Genomic DNA, 21,343 nt, shown 5'->3' with positions numbered 1-21,343 from the left:
TCCTCTATAGCCTGAAACTGATCTTGAAATATTGCTTTTCAAGTACTGAGGAACTTTGAAAATCAAACTAACCTTATATTTTCTCCATTTCCTGATGTGGATTTAAGAAACATACACAAAAGCAAACTTTACAATCTAAGCAAGCTAGGGTAAAGCAGGGAGAGGGAATTAGTTTACCAAGTACTCCCAGACTCATGAGGATTATTTTGTATTTCCAGTGCAGCATCAACAAAATCCACATGTTTATATGCACTAACCTACTTATGTAAAATATTAGGAAGAGAGGCAGATTGTTCCATCCTTGTACATGATCTCGAGAAGCTCATTATCCCAAAGGAAGAAGTATAGCAATTTGAATTGAGAATAAAACAGGCATTTGTGTATCATGTAGGTACTTCACTGTCTTTAAAATTACTTATTTTCCTCAATAAATTGTATTATATTCCCTCATGTATTATAGAACAAGAGTATAACATTTGGAATGGATTCATTTACATCATATGGAAAATATAGTATTAACTTCCTACCTTACTCTTACTGCTCAATCAGTTAACAGAGGAAGGACCTGATGGTATTTACATGGATTTGATCCTTGCTATAACATTCAAATTAAAACAAATGATCAGATCTGCACCCAGTATCTAAGGCTGTTCCAAGCCCTCTATACACAGGTCCTGCCAGGAGAGAGCTGGTCTCCCAGTAGTGCCCTCACTCCCAGGCTAAGAAGAGAGATTGCCATTTTCTCTCCAATAACTCTCCAAATCAGGACCGCCCAGGAATGCCCAGGGCACAGGAACAGTGGAGGAGCTGGGACATGATCCTTTCAGTCTCCATCTGCACATGGGTGCTGGGCTATTCCACAATCCTCTGTACACAGGTCCAGACAGAAGAGAGCTAGTCTCCCAGGAGTGCTGACACAGGATTACAGGTCCACAGGAGGAACAAGCGCCAGCCAGAGATAGCAAGATGGACTAGCAACAGAGATAACCAGATGGTGAAAGGCAAGCACAAGAACCCTACCAACAGAGATATCCCAAGTTTGACATCACTCAGGACACAGCCTGCCAGGCTTATACCTTTCCCCAGGGCCTGGACAGCTCTGCAGGCCATCTGTGTGCCAGCCCTGTCCTGGGAAGTTTGCCCTGCATAGTGATCAGTGCTTGGAGGAGGTCCCCATGGCATCCTCTGTCTTGTCTCCCAGGCTGACCAGACAGGCAACACCAGATACACAGAGATAACCCAAGTATAACATTGCTTGGGGCAAGGCACATCAGGAATCCAATGGCACCCAAGAATAGGGCGGCACATCAGAAATCTGTGCCAGGGGAAACCCAATCATAAAGTGATGCAGAAATAGCCTTACAGGCTCACAGGAGGTTCAAGCACCAGCCAGTGACAACAGGACCAACTAAAGCCAGAGATAACTAGATGGCAAAAGGCAAATATAGGAATGTTACTAACAGAAATCAAGGCAATATGCAAGCATCTGAACCCATTTCTCCAACAGCAGCAAGTCCTGGATACCCCAACACACCAGAAAAACATGATTTAGATTTAAAATCACTTATCATGATGCTATTAGGGGATTACAAGAAGGACATAAATAAATCTCTTGAAGAAATAGAGGAGAACATGAATAAGGTAGAAGCCCTTACTGTGACTTCCCCCAGCACACTGTTCTAAAAGAATAGCAGCCAGCAACCTGATCCGCCTGCCTCATTGAAGAACAAGAAGAACCAGTTTCCAGCCTTCAGGGGAGGGGCTTGGCCTTCCTTTGTATCTTGGAGAGATGAATTTAAGATGGAGAGTTGAACCAGAAGCCATGTTTTGGTCTCTCTCCATGTGTTGTCTCTTGCCACCCATTCCTATACCCAACATTCCTTCCAGGGAACCCTCTGTTAGAATGTAGGAGTTGGACTCTACACCATACAAAAGAAACACAAAAATTACTTAAAGAAATTGAGGAGAATATGGGTCAACAGATAGAAGCCAATAAAGAGGAAATGCAAAAATAACTTAAAGAAATGCAGGAGAACTTTGGTCAACAGGCAGAAATCATGAAAGAGTAAACATAAAAATCTCTTAAAGAAATACAGGAAAACACAAACAACCAAGTGAAGGAATTGAGCAAAACCAACCAGGATCTAAAAACAGAAGTAAAAATGACTAAGAAATCACAAATTGGAGACAATGTTGGAGATAAACTTGGGAAGAAATCAGGGATCATAGATGCAAATATCAACAACAGAATACAAGAGATAGAAGAAAGAATCCCAAATGCCAAAGATACCATAGAAACCATTGACTCAAGAGTCAAAGAAAATGCAAAATGTAAAAAGCTTGTAACCCAAGACATCCAGGAAATCCAGGACACAATGAGAAGACCAAACCTAAGGATTATAGGTATAGATGAGAGTGAAGATTTACAACTTAAAGGGCCAGCAAATATCTTCAACAAAATTATGGAAGTAAACTTCCCTAACCTAAAGAGAGAGATGCTCATGAATATACAAGAAGCCTACAGAACTCCAAACAGACTGGACCAGAACAGAAATACCTCCCGTCACATAATAATCAAAACCCCAAATTACTAAACAAAGAAAGAATATTAAAATTAGCAAGAAAAAAGGCCAAAGTAACATATAAAGGAAGACCTATCAGAACCACACCAGACTTCTCACTAGAGACTACGAAAGCTAGGAGATCCTGGGCAGATCTCATGCAGACTCTAAGAGAACACAAATGCCAGCCAATACTACTATACCCAGCAAAACTCTCAATCACCATAGATGGAGAAACCAAGATATTTCATGATACAGAACTTCTTTCCACAAACCCAGCCTTACAAAGGATAATAGGTGGAAAACACCAACACAAGGAGGGATACTACACCCTGGAAAAAGCAAGATAGTAACCTCCTTTCATCAAACCCAAAAGAAGATAAGCACTCAAATATAAAAATAACATCAAAAATGATAGGAAGTAATAATCACTATTCCTTAATATTTCTTAACATCAATGGACCCAATTCCCCAATAAAAAGATATAGATTGGATACATAAACAGGACCCTACATTTTGCTGCATACAGGAAACACACCTCACTGTCAAAGGCAAACACTACCTCAGAGTAAAAGACTGGAAAACAATTTTAAAAGAAAATGGTCTCAGGAAACAAGCGGGAGTAGCCATTCTAATATCAAATAAAACTGACTTTCAAACTAAGTCATCAAAAGAGACATGGATGGACACTTCTTACTGGTCAAAGGAAAAATCTACCAAGAAGAACTCTCAATCCTGAACATCTCTGCTCCAAATGGAAGGGCACCCTCATTTGTAAAAGAAACTTTCCTAAAGCTCAAAGCAACATTGCACCTAACACAATAATTGTGGGTGACTTCAACACTCCACTCTCCTCAATGGACTGATCAGGAAAACAAAAAGTAAACAGGGACACAGTAAAACTAATTGAAGCTTTGGACCAATAGTTGTGTGTGTGTGTGTGTGTGTGTGTGTGTGTGTGTGTGTGTATATATATATATATATATATATATATATATATATATATATAGAGAGAGAGAGAGAGAGAGAGAGAGAGAGAGAGCGAGAGAGACAGACAGACAGACAGAGACAGAGACAGAGAGAGAGAGAGAACATTTCATCCTAAAGCAAAAGATTATACCTTTTTCTCAGCACCTCCTGGTACCTTCTCCAAGATCGATCATATAATTGGTCACAAATCAGACCTCAACAAATATAAGATCGAACTAATCCCATGCCTCCTATCAGATCACTATGGAGTAACAGAGGTCTTCAATAGCAACGAAAACAACAGAAAACCCACATACACATGGAAACTGAACAATACTCTACTCAATGACACGTTCTTGGTCAAGGAAGAAATAAGGAAAGTAATCAAAGACTTTTTAGAATTTAATGAAAATGAAGGCACAACATACCAAATTTATGGGACACAACGAAAGCAGAACTAAGAGGAAAACTCATAGCCCTGAGTGCCTCCAAAAAGAAACTGGAGAGAGCATACACTAGCAGCTTAACAGCACACCTGAAAGCCCTGGAACCAAAAGAAGCTAATTCACCCAAGAGGAGTAGGAGACAGGAAATCATCAAACTCAGGGCTGAAACCAATCAAGTAGAAACAAAGAGAACCATACAACGAATCAACAAAACCAGGAGCTGGTTCTTTGAGAAAATCAAAAAGATAGATAAACCCTTAGCCAGACTAACCAAAGGGCACAGAGACAGTATCCAAATTTACAAAATCAGAAATGAAAAAGGAGGGCAGTGGTGGGACATGCCTTCAATCCCAGCACTTGGGAGGTAGAGGCAGCAAATTTCTGAGTTCCAGACCAGCCTGGTCTGCCGAGTGCGTTCCAGGACAGCCAGCGCTTCCCTGTCTCAACCCCCCCCCCCCAACAAAAACCAAAAACCCAAACAAGCAAACAAAAACAAACAAACAAACAAAAAACAAAAAGAAAATCCCCAAACCCAAAAAACAAAACCCAAAACCCCAAAACCAAAAAAACCCCAACAAAACAAACAAACAAACAAACAAACAAACAACAAAACCCCAAGAAATGAAAAGAGAGATATAACAACAGAAACTGCGGAAAGAAAAAAATAAAAAAATCATCAGATCCTATTACAAAAGCCTATACTCAACACAACTGGAGAATCTGGTGGAAATGGACAATTTCCTAGACAGATACCAGATACCAAAATTAAAACAGGATCAAATAGATCATCTAAACAGTCCCAAAACCTCTAAAGAAATAGAAGGGGTCATAGAAAGTCTTCCAACCAAAAAAAGCACAGGACCAGATGGTTTTCGTGTAGAATTCTATCAGACCTTCAAAGAAGACATATCACCAATACTCTTAAAACTATTCCACAAAAGAGAAACAGAAGGAACACTACCAAACTCATTCTATAAAGCCTCAATTATGCTGATACCAAACTCACACAAACATCCAACACAGAAAGAGAACTTCAGGCCAATTTCCCTTATGAATATCGATGTAAAAATACTCAATAAAATTCTTGCCCACTGAATCCAAGAACACATCAAAATGATTATTCACCATGATCAAGTAGACTTCATCCCAGGGATGCAGGGATTGTTCAATATAAGGAAATCCATCAATGCAATCCACTACATAAACAAACTCAAAGAAAAAACCACATGGTAATTTCATTAGATGTTGAAAAAGTATTTGACAAGATTCAGCATCCTTTCCTGCTTAAAGTCTGGGAAAGAACAGCAATTCAAGGCAAATCAGTAGCCAACATCAAACTAAATGGGGAGAAACTTGAAGCAATCCCACTAAAATCAGGGACAAGACAAGGCTGCTCCCTCTCTCCCTATTCATTCAATGTAGTTCTATTTGAAGTTCTAGCTAGAGCAATTAGACAACATAAGGATATCAAAGGGATAAATATTGGAAAGGAAAAGTCAAACTATCATTATTTGCAGATGATATGATAGTATACTTAAGTGACCTAAAAAAATTCCACCAGAGAACTTCTACAGCTGACAAACAACTTAAGCTAAGTGACTGGATATAAAATCAATTCAAGCAAATCAGTATCCTTCCTATACTCAAAGGATAAGCAGGCTGAGAAAGAAATTAGGGAAATGACACCCTTCACAATATCCACAAACAATATAAAGTATCTTGGTGTGACTCTAACCAAACAAGTGAAAAATCTGTATGACAAGAACTTCAGGTCTCTGTAGAAGGAAATCGAAGAAGACCTCAGAAAATGGAAAAATCTTCAATGCTCATGGATTGGCAGGATTGATATAGCAAAAATGTCCATTTTGCTAAAAGCAATCTACAGATTCAATGCAATCCCCATCAAAATCCCCACTAAGTTCTTCATAGAGTTAGAAAGAGCAATGCTCAGATTCATCTGGAATAACAAAAAACCCAGCATAGCTAAAACTATTCTCAACAGTAAAAGAACTTCTGGGGGAATCAGTATCCCAGACCTCAAGCAGTACTACAGAGCAATAGTGTTAAAAACTGCATGGTATTGGCACAGTGACAGGCAGGAAGATCAATGGAATAGGATTGAAGACCCAGAAATGAGCCCACAGAACTATGGTCACTTGATCTTTGACAAAGGAGCAGAAAACATCCAGTGGAAAAAAACATAACCTTTTCCAACAAATGGTGCTGGTTCAACTGGAGGTCAGCATGCAGAAGAATGCGCATCGATCCATTCTTATCTTCTTGTACTAAGCTCAACTACACGTGGATTAAGGACCTCCACATAAAACCAGACATACTGAAACTAATAGAAAAGAAACTGGGGAAGACCCTTGAGGACATGAGCACATGGGAAAAATTTCTTGAACAGAACACCAATAGCTTATGCTCTAAGATCAAGAATTGACAAATGGGACCTCATAAAATTACAACATTTCTGTAAGGCAAAGGACACTATCAAACAGACAAAATGGCAACCAGCAAATTGGGAAAAGATCTTCACCAACCCTACATTTGATAGAGGGTTAATATCCAATATATACAAAGAACTCAAGAAGTTAGACTCCAGAGAACCAAATGACCCTATTAAAAATGGGGTACAGAGCTAAACAAAGAATTTTCACCTGACGAACTTCGAATGGCTGTGAAGCACCTTAAGAAATGTTCAGCATCATTAGTCATTAGGGAAATGCAAATCAAAACAACCCTGAATTTTCACCTCACTCCAGTCAGAATGGTTAAGTTTAAAAACTCAGGAGACAGTTGGTGTTGGCGAGGATGTGGAGAAAGCAGAACACTCCTTTACTGCTGGTGGGAATGCAATTTGGTACAACCACTATGGAAATCAGTCTGGTGGTTCCTCAGAAAACTGGGCATGACACTTCTGGAAGACCCTGCTGTACCACTCCTGGGCATATACCCAGGGGATTCCCCGAATGCAATAAGGACACATGCTCCACTATGTTCAAAGCAGCCTTAGTTATAATAGCCAGAAGCTGCAAAGAACCCAGATGTCCCTCAATGGAGGAATGGATACAGAAAATGTTGTATATTTACACAGTGTCATACTACTCAGCAATTAAACACAACCAATTCATGAAATTCTTAGGCAAATGGTTGGAACTGGAAAATATCATCCTAAGTGAGGTAACTTATCATAAAAGAACACACATGGTATGCAGTCACTGTTAAGTGGGTATTAGCCCAGAAGCTCTGAATACCATAGACACAACTCACATATCAAATCATTCCCAAGAAGAAGGAAGGAGAGGGCCTTGGTCCTGGAAAGGCTTGATGCAGCATTGTTGGGGAGTACCAAAACAGAGAATTGGGAGTGGTTTGATTGGGGAATGGGCATAGAGAAGAGGGCTTATGGGACTTATGGGGAGGGGGGAACCAGGAAAGGGAAAATCATTTGGAATGTAAACAAAGTATGTAGAAAAAAAAAAAGAACCCTACCAACAGAAACAAAGGCTACTTGTCATCATCAGAACTGAGTTCTCCTACCACAACAAGCCCTGGATATACCAACACACCGGAAAAGCAAGATTTGGATTTAAAAAAATCTCATCTCATGATGCTGATAGAGAACTTTAAGAATAACATAAATTACTCCCTTAAAGAAATACAGGAGGCCACAGTTAAACAGCTCCATGCCCTTAAAAGGGAAACACAAAAATCCCTTAAAGAATTGTAGGAAAACACAATCGAACAGCTGAAAGAATTGAACAAAACCATCCAGGATCTAAAAATGGAAATAGAAACAATAAAGAAATCACAAAAGGAGACAACCCTGGAGGTCTGAAAACCTAGGAAAGAGATCAGGAGTTTTTGTGGTTAGACCTGGGCTTGTATTTTGATGCTAATTCTACTCCTCACAGGGAGGGCAGAACCTTCTCCCCACCTTAACTTTTCAAATAAAGGCTTGAGCCAAATGATTGGACAGGAGGTTGGAGGAGGAGCTAAGAGTTTAGGGAAGGAGCCATGAGGAGGAGGAGCTATGAGGAATCAACAGAGAAGCTGCAGAAAGAGTAGCTCTTAGCCTGGAGAAACTAACTGCAAGTTATATGGGATAACATAGATGGAAATAAAGCAGTGTAGTGGGAGATCTGCCCAATCTAGGCTTATATCTTGGTTTGTTAACTGATTGAGTTGAGATTTCTTTTACCAGGAAAGTGGGTTGGATACAAAGTAGTAACAAGTAGTCATAGATCATCAACAACAGAACACAAGAAATAGAAGAGAGAATCTCAGGGGCAGAAAATACCACAGAAGACATTGACACAACAGTGAAGAAAATGCAAAAAGCAAAAAGCTCCTAACTCAAAACATTCAAGAAACCCAGGAACAATGAAAAGACTGGAACATAAGAATAATAGGTATAGAAGAGAGTAAAGATTCCCAGCTCAAAGGGCCAGCAAATATATTCGACAAAATTATAGAAGAAGCCTCTAGAACACCAAACTGATGAACCAGAAAATAAATTTCTCCTGTCACATAATAATTAAAAATCCAAATGCACAGAACAAAGAAAGAGTATTGAAAGCAGTAAGGGAAAAATGTCAAGTAACCTATAAAGGGAGACCCATTAGAATTACACCAGACTTCTCAACAGAGACTATAAAACCAGAAGACCTTGGGTAGATGTCATACAAACCCTAAGATAACAAAAATACCAGCCCTGGCTACTATATCCAGCAAAACTCTCAATTACCATAAATGGAGAAACCAAGATATTCCATGACAAAACCAAAATTAAACAACATCTTTCTACTAATCCAGCCCTACATGGGATAATAGAAGGAAAAGAAAAGCAAGAAATTAATCTTCTCACAATAAAACCAAAGGAAGAGAACCACACAAGCATAATTATACCTCTAACAACAAAAATAACAGGAAGCAACAATCATTGGTCCTTAGTATCTCTCAACACCAATGGATTCAATTCCCCAATAAAAAGATATAGACTAACAGGCTGGATAAGTAAATAGGACCCCGAATTTTGCTGCATACAGCAAACCCACCTCAGTGACAAAGACAGGCACTAAAGGTAAAAGACTGGAAAAAAATGCCAGGGAAATGGTTCCAACAAACAAGCTGGAGCAGCAATTCTTCTTTCTAATAAAATAGACTTTCAATCAAAAGTTATCAAAAAGTTGGGGAAAGACACTACATCAGAGGAAAAAATCCACCAAGATGAACTCTCAATTCTGAACATCTTTGTCCTAAATGCAAGGGCACCCACATTAGTAAAAAAAAAACATTACTGAAGCAAAATACACAATAAACCTCACACAATTATAGTAGGAGACTTCAACAGCCCACTCTCACCAATGGACAGATCATGAAAAAGGAAACTAGACAGGGATGCAGTGAAACTAACAGCGGTTATGAACCAAATGGACTTAACTGATATCTACAGGACATTTCACCATAAAACAAAAGAATATACCTTTTTCTCAACAACTCATGGTACCTTCTCCAAAATTGACCTTATAATCAGACACAAAACAAGAGTCAACCAATACAAGAAGATTGAAGTAATCCCATGCATCTTATCAGATCACCACAGATTAAAGCTGGTCTTCAACAACAACACAAACTAATAGGTAGCCCAATTACATGTGGAAGCTGAATAACACTCTATTCAATGATAACTTGGTCAGGGAAGAAATAAACAAAGACAAGACTATAGAATTTAATGACATGAAGGCACGGCACTCCCAAAGTTATGGAACACAATGAAAGTAAACTCATAGTTCTCTGAGTGACTCCATAAAGAAACTGGAGAGAGAATACACTAGCAGTTTAACAGCACATCTGAAGGTTCTAGAACAAAAAGAAGCAAATATACCTAAGAGTAGTAGATGGCAGGAAATAATCAAACTCAGGGATGAAATCAACCAAGTAGAAACAAAAAGAACTATACAAAGAATCAACCAAAGCAGGACCTGACTCTTTGAGAAAATCAGCAAGATAGATAAACCCTTATCTAGACTAACTAGAGGGGCAGAGACAGTATACAAATAAACAAAATCTGGAATTGTCCCTGCTCCCACAGCATTGAGCTGGACTTCTCAGCCCATCCCATCAGCTGTGACATTCTTGGCTGGCAGCCCCCAGCCTTCTGCTGGTGTTACCTCTGGCCTTTGTTCTGCTGAGAGCAATACAGCTGTTTTCACCTTGACAACCAAGGCTGCCTCAGGGCAGTCTCACCTGGAGACCAGCAGAGACCTGTGAAGTCCTTTATCCCAGCAGGCGACCTGCTGAGAAGAGGAGCCAAGGAGTTCTTGACCTTCTCCTTGATGTGTGTGTGTGTGGGGGAACAGGGTTGTTTTCTAAAGGCTATATATATTGACTAAATATTAGTAAAAATGAGTCTCATTCGGCAAATGTCGTCCTGACTCATTTCTCTTTTGTCGCCTTCCTGTTTATCCCCAGAATTCTCTTCCAGGTCTCCAGTTCACATGTGGCCGCGGGTGGCTACAAAAAGGGAGACAGCAACAGAAACCGAGGAAATTGAAAATATAATCAGATCCTACTACAACTGTCTATACTCAACAATACTGGAAAATCTTCCTGAAATGTACAATTTTCTAGATAGATACCAGGTATCAAAGTTAAATCAGGATCAAATAAACCATCTAAATAGTCCTGTAATCCCCAAGGAAATAGAAGCAGTCATTAGAAAAAACAAAGCAAACAAACAAACAAAAAAAAAAAACCCTCAAGACCAGATGGTTTTAGTGCAGAATTCTATCAGCCCTTCAAATATCTAATATGAATATTTCTCAAACTATTCCATAAAATAGAAGGAACAGAACCCAATTATCTTTATATGAAGCCACAGTTATACTGATACCTGAACCACACAAAGACCCAACAAAGAAAGAGAACTTCAGACCCATTTCTCTAATGAATATTGATGCAAAAATATTCAATAAAATTCTTGCAAATGGAATCCGAGAACACGTCAAAACAACCATTTATCCTAATCAAGTAGGATGTCCTTGATCTTACCTGTTAATGTGTCTGTTTTATGACAGTCCCATGCTGTTTTTATGGCTATAACTTTGAAATTGGGAATCTTGAGATCTCTGGTGTCTCTTATTGTTCAGGCTTTGGATGCTTCTGTATGAGGCAGGCATAATAGGATGGGATGGAGGAAGGAAGGGTGGAGAAGAAAATCTTTCCGATCTCTTGGAGATTGGGTCAGAGAGGAAAGAGAGACTGCAGCAGGTGTTCTGCTAAATTGTGATGATGAGACTGAGGAATTGGATCTGGAGGAGCAGAAGGAGAGGTGCAGATCTTCATCAAAATATCTGCTTCCCTGGAGGCAGGAACAAATCAACAAGTGGAAGGAAGGGGATTCTGAGGGGAATAATTGTGGGATCTGCAAGAGATTGGCACATACTTCTATAAGTGCTCTACTGCTGATCTGGGATAGGACTAGGAGACTGGGTCTGGATAAATTAAAGGACAGGTAAAGATATGCAGTTAGTCTACATGTTTTTTTGATAGGAGACACATCTTCATTTTTTTGGGAATCTAATAAACATTGTAAAGAAATAACTGCCATGTTTATTGAATGCTAAATCCCAAACTTTTACAAATTAAGAACCATGACAATAAGCATGTAAGATCTTGGGGGGAAATTATATAAGAGGACGTGTCCTGGAGGAAACTTAAAAGTCAGAGACCATAGTTGGACTGTTCATTTTCTTTGACCAAAAGACAGCACAGAATAGAGGGGCACCAGTATGGGTGAAATTCAACACAGTGGGACTAAGTGTTGGAAAGGCCAAGGACATCAGCACAGACATGGTCAGCAGCCGGTGGCTCGGGTTCACACTCTGGGTTATCCAAAGTGATAAAAGGGAAGCTAGAGAGTTAAAGAAGAGAAACGTGGTCGCTAGGATCAGGATGGTTCATGTAGCTCTGTCCTCATGGGCAGGCTTTGGGGACAGGCTGTGGCTACAGATATACTGAACTTGCTGTTTGTGCTTATATAAGACAAGGGCCATGGAGCCACTGGCCTAGGCCATGATGACCAGACACATAATATCACTTAGGCATAAAATCACTCCTGCTAGTAAGAAACCCATTGTCTCAGGCATGGTGGAGGAACAGTATCTGTGGATTTCTTTGGCAGTCAGATTTTTACTGTTCTGTGGGGCATGTGCAATCTTGGTTACATGGACATTGAGCATGAGGTGCAGGATCCAGCAAAGGAAACAGCAGGTGCCAATCCACTTTGAGGATCTAATTCTGAGGCTCAGCCACCCAGAAGTATTGGGGTGAAGCTTAATAGCCTGAAAGCCACTGAGAAGGGAGGTGGTGCTGAGGGAGACCCCTCTGGCCACTCTGTACAAACAGAGGATAAGATTGCACTCAGCATCCACCAGAAAAGATGTCAACCCAAAAGTGACCACTGTCCTAGGGATCCTTTTGGAGAGAAGAACTAGGTTGTTTGCTATGATGAGCTGATTGAGAATCAAGTTTGTGGGTCTCATCACTTGTGCAGTGAAAACCGGGAAGTCATGCAGATGAAAGAGGAAGGAATTGCCAAAGATTCCAACAGTGGTCTGAATGACGAACATCATTCCCCAGTTTAAATTAATGGAAACTAATGCATCCATTTTTATGAGAAGGCTGTGAGCTTCCTTTATTTGAACCAGAGAAATACAGAGATGGGTTGTTACTTACAGTGGTTTGAATGAAAAAAACTCCAGACACTTATGGTATTTGAATAGTTTCTTCACAGTCGATGGCACTGTTTATGACATTATGATCCTTTAGGAGATGATTCCTTGCTGGAGGAAAACCATCACTGGGAAGGAGAGAGGAAGCCTTGAGTATGGAGAGCCCGACCCCATATTCTGCTGTTTTTCTTCTGTCTTTAATCATCCAGCCTCCTACTCAATTCCCACATGTGGTAGGCAGAGGCAGGCACATCTCCATGAGTTCAAGGCTAGCCTGATCAACATAAGGAGCCCAGGCCAGCCAGGACTACATAGTGAGACCCTGTTTCACAAAGCAAAGCAAAAGAAACAAAAACAAGGAAACAAATATTTATATAATAAAGAAGTCTTACCTTATAGCAGTGAGGTATTGTTTACATTGAGTTTAAGCAGATTTGTTTAGCACAATTCCACAGAATTCAACAATGAAATAAAATACACACAAAATGTTAAGTGATTGTAAATGATATCACAAGTGTGTATTATACATCCTATATGCATAATCTACATATAGTTTTTACAAGCCTTTCTTTTTGGTTTTTGGATTCTGAGATCAGGTCCTACTCCATTTCCTTGGCTGGCCCAAGCTACTGAACAGTCTTCAGCTCTACCTCCTGAATGCTGAGAATACAAGTGTGGGCCACCTCACCCAGCTTAAATACCTATCTTACCAAAAGCACTCTGAGGGTCCTGACAAATTAAAAAAGCCATCTGTACATCTTAGGAATGTATTCAGACTCTGTGCACAGAAACAAAAAGAGGCACAAAGTACATGTGTGGATGGAAACTTAGCACAGAGGAATCCCAATGGCAAAGACTTGAAGTCTATTAAAAGAAATTAATATATGTATATATGTATTATACATGTGTGTGTATGTATGTGTAATGCACACACACACACACATACACACTCACACACTCATTTGCTACTATTAAAGGAAACCCAGGGCTGGGATATTCTTCAGTAATGGAGCACTTGGTTCAATACTCCTTATCAGAAAGAACACCATCAAACACTGCATAACAAAAGCAAAGTCAAGAAACTGGCATTTCCTCCCATTGATGTCAGACAAGGCCATACTCTGCTACCTGTGTATCTGGAGCTGAGGGTGGGTGGGTGGGTGGGTGGAAGAGCTCCCTCATGGAGGCAGAGGAGAGGGAGGAGAGGGAGGTTGTGGGATATGGGGCCTTGTGGAGGGGTAACTGGGAAGTGGGATAACATTTGAAATGTAAACAAATGGAATGATTAACGATGACAACAACAACAACAACAACAATAATAATAATATGATGATGATGGTGATGATGAAGAATCTGGCCTTTATGAACCAAATAGTGGGGAAAATCAAGATTTCTCTTGGTAGCAGAACTCTATCTTTGCTAAGTGTTTATGGTCTCCTATGTATAGTAAGTTCATCTATTGTATGAGTCAAAGTTACAGAAGTTAGGTGGCATTATTTAAAGTAGAATAAAATCAGTTCATGAAATTTAATATGCAATAGGTGTATGGTACAATATGATGTTACATATGTATATTATATTATCAAAGTGACCAGGTGGGAGGAATCCACCTCTACTTCTAGCATCCCTCGGGCAGAGGCAGAAGATATACACCAGCTCAGGGTGGGCCTGATCCACACAGGGTGTTTCAGGCCATGCAGAGCCACATTTTGAGAACCTGTCTCATCATAAACAATTCCAACTCAAATCAGTAATAGAAGAACACCAATCTAAGATATAATGATTTTCCTGAAAATTAAAATTAGGATCCATCAAAACAAGAATTGTATCTCTTTTTGTAACAAAAATTTGTTTAAAAATTAATGGTATTGCATTATAATAAGTTAAATAACTCATATTAAATTTTGGAAAACACAAAAATCTAGATAAAATTACAGGTGCAGTAAGTGAAGAAAATGCTAAAAGATGAAATGCTTCAAACAGATACACAAATGTTTCTATCGAGGCTCTATCAATTTGGTCATATGATAGAGCCACAGGTAATGTATGTACAGATTGTAATTAATCACACCCCAGAATCCTGCACATTTCTTCGTGAAGTTTCAATGACATTCTTATTACATTTTTGAAAAGGTGTCTTTACTTGGACCATGTAGGTCTTTGGAAGTTTCTATTCTAATGGGATCAGTTCTGTCATTAGATTCATCTTACTTAGCAGAGCAGGAAGAAAGAAACAGGGCATGTGTGGATGGGTGGCTTTTACAGAAAATGTTCAGCACAAATCCAGCTAAGAATAGTATGCTCCCACAGGCTTAAAAATCTCATGTCAATCCTGGCACACTTTCAGGTTGAACAAAGTAGACCATTTAAACCCAATAATAGTTCCTGGCTAATTCTGGACAATGGTTAGAGCCTATTTTTAAACAAGTTTGTATATTCATGCTATGCCTTAAAGATTTTTAGAGAAAAAAATCTATCAGAAAAGGAGGGGGCAGCTTACCAAGCCATATTCACTGGGGCAGTAGCCACCTCAGTCACACTCAGAGCAGGAGCACCGGGGGGCATTTCTCCCCTGAGAAAAAGACTTGACACACCCTGTGGTCCTCCTGCCGTGAAGTGATTATCATTTTACCCTTCAGTGCAGTGACAGTGTTCTACATGGAGACTAGAAATCATCTCAGAGAAACACCTGCACTGTGTTCAAATTCCTGAAAGCATTAGAGCATTAGTGACAGTTCAGGCCCAGGCAGGGGATACAGAGAAAACCACCATCTGAGATGGCTCAGAACACCAGGTGGAACTGGTGAGGTATATGAAGGCACTGAAGGCTAGGAAGTGGGAACAAGCTTGGCTGTGAATCTTGTCACCTTGTGCTCTTTACTACTCATGTGTGATTATTTGTCAGTCCTGAGAAGTTTATATCATTCAGACCTAAAAGAGGGAAGGTGGAGTGGGGTGGGCAGCCGTGAGCTGCTAGGTCTGACTGTGTTCGTAGACAAGGGTTGGGCTGATCTGACTCTTAGAAGTGAATTTGGGAAAACTACCATTCACAGACGTTAGTGTGCACTGCATGATATTCATAGTGTATGGGATGCACCATGAAATGGGGGAGGGGGGCACAGAAATGGCTTACTGGGTGAAAGCATTGCTGCCAGGCCCTATCGCTTGAGTTTTATCCTCCATGACTGACAGTTTGGAAAGGATAACATGACTCCTCATATTGTTCCTTGGCCTCACACATATTGTAGGTGTATACATGTGTATGTACATACACACACACACACACACACGCATACACATGTGCACACACACACAAGTGCACACAGGCACACACACAAACTGATTAAATGAATAAGGCAATCAATAAATGTAATTTTAGAATTAAAAGTAGATTGGCAAAGAGTTGCTCCTATCTTGTTAATATTATAGTCAAGCATATAAAAAAAACTAATATGATGCAGGATAGGAAGTGATTTACAGAAGAGACTTGTGCCAGACTGTGGGAGTGGGTGAGGAAAAAATAAAGGAAGACTTCCACTAAAACTGCATGGTAAGGAGGCATCTCTTTGACCAGCAGATATTTCAAACAAAACTTAAAAAGCTTAAAATTGTATATGAAAAAGCTTACCCATATGCATGAAAAGAGTTACAAAAATGGATTCATATTTGTGGCTACTCCCAGTAATATGAATATTACTCGCATGTAATATTCATGCGAGTCATACATATCTTAACACATAAGATTACACAATGATTTGTCTCCCTCTATTTATTGGTTACAATGAATATAGCTGCTATTAACAGATGTATACAACTTTTATGAAATACCCATTTGATATTATCTAAATGTTTCTGTCCTCTCAAAATGCAGATGTTGAAATTGAAGCCCAGATGTCCCTCAATGGAGGAATGGATACAGAAAATGTGGTATATTCACACAATGGAATACTACTCAGCAATTAAATACAATGAATTCATGAAATTTTTAGGCAAACGGTTGGAACTGTAAAATATCATCCTAAGTGGGGTAACCAACTCACAAAAGAATACACATGGAATGCAATCACTGATAAGTGGATATTAATTAGCCCAGAAGCTCTGAATACTCAAGACACAATTAGCATATCAAATGATTTCCAAGAAGAAGGAATGAGAGGACCCTGGTCCTGGAAAGGCTTAATCCAGCAATGTAGGGTGTACCAGGACAGAGAAGTGGGAGGGAGGTGATTGGGGGATGTGTGGAGAGAAGAGGACTTATGGGACTTATGGGGAGGGGGGAACCCGGAAAGGTGAAAGCATTTGGAATGTAAACAAAGAATATAGAAAATAAATTTAAAAAAAAAAGAAATTGAAAACCCAATTTAATGATGGGGACATGTTTTAAGATATGCACCATTTGATGATTTCATGACTATGTGAATATGGTAGCATGCTAAAAATGCATGGGATTCTCACCCAACATGGCCTTTGGGTGTGAAGACCCAGTGAATCATGCAGCTTCTGCTGGTGAAATGCAGCAGGTTGATTTTCAATAAACTTCTTAGATAAATGGAAGTATTTACTCAAATAACAAGGTAAGTACAGTCAATGCATCAGCAAGCAAAATAGTAATTTGGTTATCATAATCAAATATTATATCTGTCACATACCAGATGCATAACTGTATGCTTTTATGAACCTGTTAGTGCACTAGGTTTTTGTACCAACATCTCCCAAAGCCACAAACCATCTTTTCAATATACGGTGCTTAGCACACCACTAGGTGAGAGCAATCTTTCAATATCTTTATAATCTCATGAGAATGTTGCTGTGCCTTCAGCGTGTCAGTCCCAAGGTGTCATCATGTGGAATAGAATTAATGACCTTATAGAAGAGAATATGAGTTAGAATATGACTTTACCTCATGGGGACACATCCAGAAAGTGCTATCTATAAGCAATAGACTCTCACCAAGCATGGAACCTACCAACAATTTGACTTGACTTTATACATATATGAAATAATAATAATTAGAGAAGCCATGAGTTAGAGAGAGGGGGAGGGAAGGAGGGAGGGAAAGAAAGAATGAGAGAGAGAGAGAGAGAGAGAGAGAGAGAGAGAGAGAGAGAGATGAAGGAAGAACAGGCAGGACTACAAATGATGTAAATGTATTACTCATATATGAAATTCTCCCAAAAAAAATAAAAATAAAAATTCTTAAATGAGGAGAAATGTTCATCTCCTTAGCAGAGACTAAGAGGCTAAGTGTGTATGATATTAAATCATCTACTTTGTCTGCTAACAGTTGTTGTGGGAATTCTCTCTCAGAGAGCACATGGTACAATGAATCTGCAAGCATGCCCACTAACAATGCATCTTATCCTAATCTTATCACAGGGCTATGAATCTGTCCTTTTTGGCTAAGCTGTATACACACACACACACACACACACACACACACACACACATACATATACATACATACATAGTATAGATATATGTATGCATGTACATAAGTATAGGGGTATATATGTGTATATTATGTATATGTGTGTGTGTGTGTATGTGTGTGTGCATGTGCGTGCACATGTGTATGTTTGAAAGGTTGTATGTAAGAAGTGCCTCACAAACATGCCTGGTGGCTGTTGGTGCTGTGAACTGAACATTGGCCCTCACTTAGAGAAGCAAGTGCTCTTAACCACTGAGCCATTTTCCTGGTCCCTGCACTTGTCTTCTGGAATACAGTTACTTATCTCATAATTTCCAAAGGACAACTAGGTGCCTGGTTTTGTGCAAAGACTTATAATGTGGTATTTAATGAGAGGAATAATTTAGTTCTAAAAGTCAAAACCAGGCAATAATTTAATATCCTGATGTGCCTGTCATAGTTTCTTCTGTGGAGCGGTTCAGAAAAAGTTGTACTATGTAATGCAGAAACATTTCCAAGGCTGGAGACATCAGGAATATATTTTATTTTCCTAAGAGTGTCTTAAGATGTTACGCCTCATAAGAATATTCTGAGTTGGGAGGTGATGGTGCACGCCTTTATTCCCAGCACTCAAGAAGCAGAGATGGGTGCATGTCTGTGAGTTTGAGGCCAGGGTGGTTTACAAAGCTAGTTCCAAGACAGCCAAGGCTACACAGAGAGATTCTGTCTTGCAAATGTGAAAAAAGAAAAAAATATTCTGGAGGCAGGTCAAGAGGGATGTGAGGGAGAGGGGGTAAAAAATTCTGTACAAATAATGTAATTTTGGAGCATTATGCATTTTCTATCTGCTCTTCACTGTGGATGTGGTGTGTGTGTGTGTGTGTGTGTGTGTGTGTGTGTTTCAGGTTGAATCATATTATGGAATTGGTGACAAGATCTCAGATCTCGTTGAGGGGACTGGGAATCTGACTGAAACTCAGTGTAAGACCTTTGCCAGTGGTGGAGTAGCTTGAATGCCTGTTTTGCTATATCTGAATCCAGCCTTCAGATGACTGTTGCAACATAGTTTTCTAAATGAACACACTTGTCTGTGTAAGCAAACAGGCTTTAGACCTTATAGATGCTTCTGCTATACTCAAAATGTCCTGGAAGTTTGGGTTCTGAAAAGTTGAACCAAACTCTCAGAGCACTAAAGTCCCTGGGTTTTTTTCTTTCTTTCTTTTTTTTTTTTTTAAATTTTTTTCTAACCCTTTGTGAAAGAGTGTTTGCCTACGTGTGTGTGTGTGTGTGTGTGTGTGTGTGTGTTCCATGTGTGTGCAGGTGCCTGAGGAGACCAGGAGGTGTTGGATTTCCTGGAACTTCAGTTACAGGTGGTTGTGAACTGCCATTTGGGTGTTGAAAACTGAATCCAGTCCTGTACAAGAACAACAAATGCCCTTAACTACTGGGCTAGCTCTTCAGGCAGGCCCAAAGATAAATATTTTAAATAATTATTACATTTATTTTTTTAAACCAGGAATTAAATTGTGTAAGTATAGTCTAAAGAGTATTTCATCGGGAATTTATAACTAGGCCACACCTGGTGATGAATTCCATTTTTTAAGAAAAAATGTAACGGGTATGGGTATATGTGTATCTGTGAATTGTTTGTAGGGCTGGTCCCTGCAGAGGTCAGAAGAGAGTCAGATCCTCTGGAACTGAGGTTACAGAAAGCTGTGCACTACCGTATAGGTTTGTGGAACTGAACCTGGCTATTCTGCAAGAACAACCAGTGCTCTTCACTGATGACCCAGCTATCTAGCTCAGATCCCAGATATTAGGTCTCAAACCTGAAAGAAATAGCTAACTGAGGTGCCTATTTAACATTAGCTAAGTGGAGGGGCCACCGGGTGCTTCCTTAGCCCCCACCTGTTGCAGGGGATGACTTTCCAGCTCAGGAGCTGGGCTGCCCTGCCTCCAGATGCCCTTTACTCTATAATCCAGCCATTTTGTTACATGACCTGTTTTTCTACCCTGTCTCTCCCCATCTCTCCCCGTCTCTCCCCATCTCTCCCCGTCTCTCCCTATCTCTCCCTATCTCTCCCTATCTCTCCCTATCTCTCCCCATCTCTCCCTATCTCTCCCTATCTCTCCCTATCTCTCCCCATCTCTCCCCATCTCTCCCCGTCTCTCCCCATCTCTCCCCATCTCTCCCTATCTCTCCCTATCTCTCCCCATCTCTCCTCTCTCTTAGCATGGCCTTGCTCACTCTGGACTCTGTCTGGCTTTGCTCTCCTCATCTCTACGACAAACCTCCTCCACCATATCTAGGAGCAAGGCATATCTATTTTTTAATTTTGTAAAATTTTCTTTCAGCAGTATCTTGACATTTTTGTGTTTGGGGCAAACGGAAGACATAGTGAGTATATAAATTTTTAAGGCAACTGCTTCTTTGGATGTTGAACAAGAAATATTACGTGGAAAGTATAAAATTGGATCTATGCGTTGGGCACACTCACTAGAAGATAGGCAGGAGAGCGGTGGTCTGTGGGAGCAAAAGGCAAGGATGTCCCTGTAGCTGCCTCTCTAGGACAGGCTAAACATTCTCATCTTCCATATAATGTACCCAAGCAACACTGTTTTTGTCTTGTCGTTAACTGAACATACAGAGAGTTACAAATTTTGTTACCAATGCTTTTGACTGAAAGCATTTGAGCAGCAATAAAAATGTTTATTATAGCCTAGACAACAGTTGTCACACGCATGTATGTATGTGTACGAGTACAGGTACAGGGTACAGGCACTGGTATGGGTATGCGTGCGTGATGTACACACACACACACACACACACACACACACACACACAATGGGTAAGGGGTTGTTAAAGGCACATAGGTGAACCAAAAATACCTGAAACACCATAAAGTCTCATGAGAACTGCATCATGGAGTCCCTGAATGCATATAATGCATATATAAATATACAGATACAGATATACAGGCACACATATGGCTCCTAAACTGCTATATGGAATACGTTTATTTGAATTGTTTTCTTTGTAGCCTCTTGATGTACAACGAACTTCATGGTATCTGAAATAAGATACCATCACAGAGGTTATCACAGAGGTTAACAGATCCCAGAAACACTGGAATAGCTTTATTTGAGTATCTTTCTCTCGCCAGAAAGCTGTAGTCAGAAACTCACATCAGCATGCCTGTTTTCTTTTAAACTAAGTTCACA

General features: G+C 39.8%; 1 protein-coding gene across 1 annotated transcript in view; it reads left to right on the top strand.

Moving 5' to 3' along the window:
- The window catches only part of LOC127676343 (zinc finger protein 551-like), a 174,599-nt gene that overhangs the window by 138,581 nt on the left and 14,675 nt on the right, over window positions 1-21,343 (top strand). The window lies entirely within an intron of this gene.

This window comes from Apodemus sylvaticus, chromosome 1, assembly GCF_947179515.1.
Source record: "Apodemus sylvaticus chromosome 1, mApoSyl1.1, whole genome shotgun sequence".
NCBI classification, from domain to species: domain Eukaryota; kingdom Metazoa; phylum Chordata; class Mammalia; order Rodentia; family Muridae; genus Apodemus; species Apodemus sylvaticus.
Note: the sequence above shows the minus strand (reverse complement) of the source record. Positions and strands in the feature narration are given on the sequence as shown.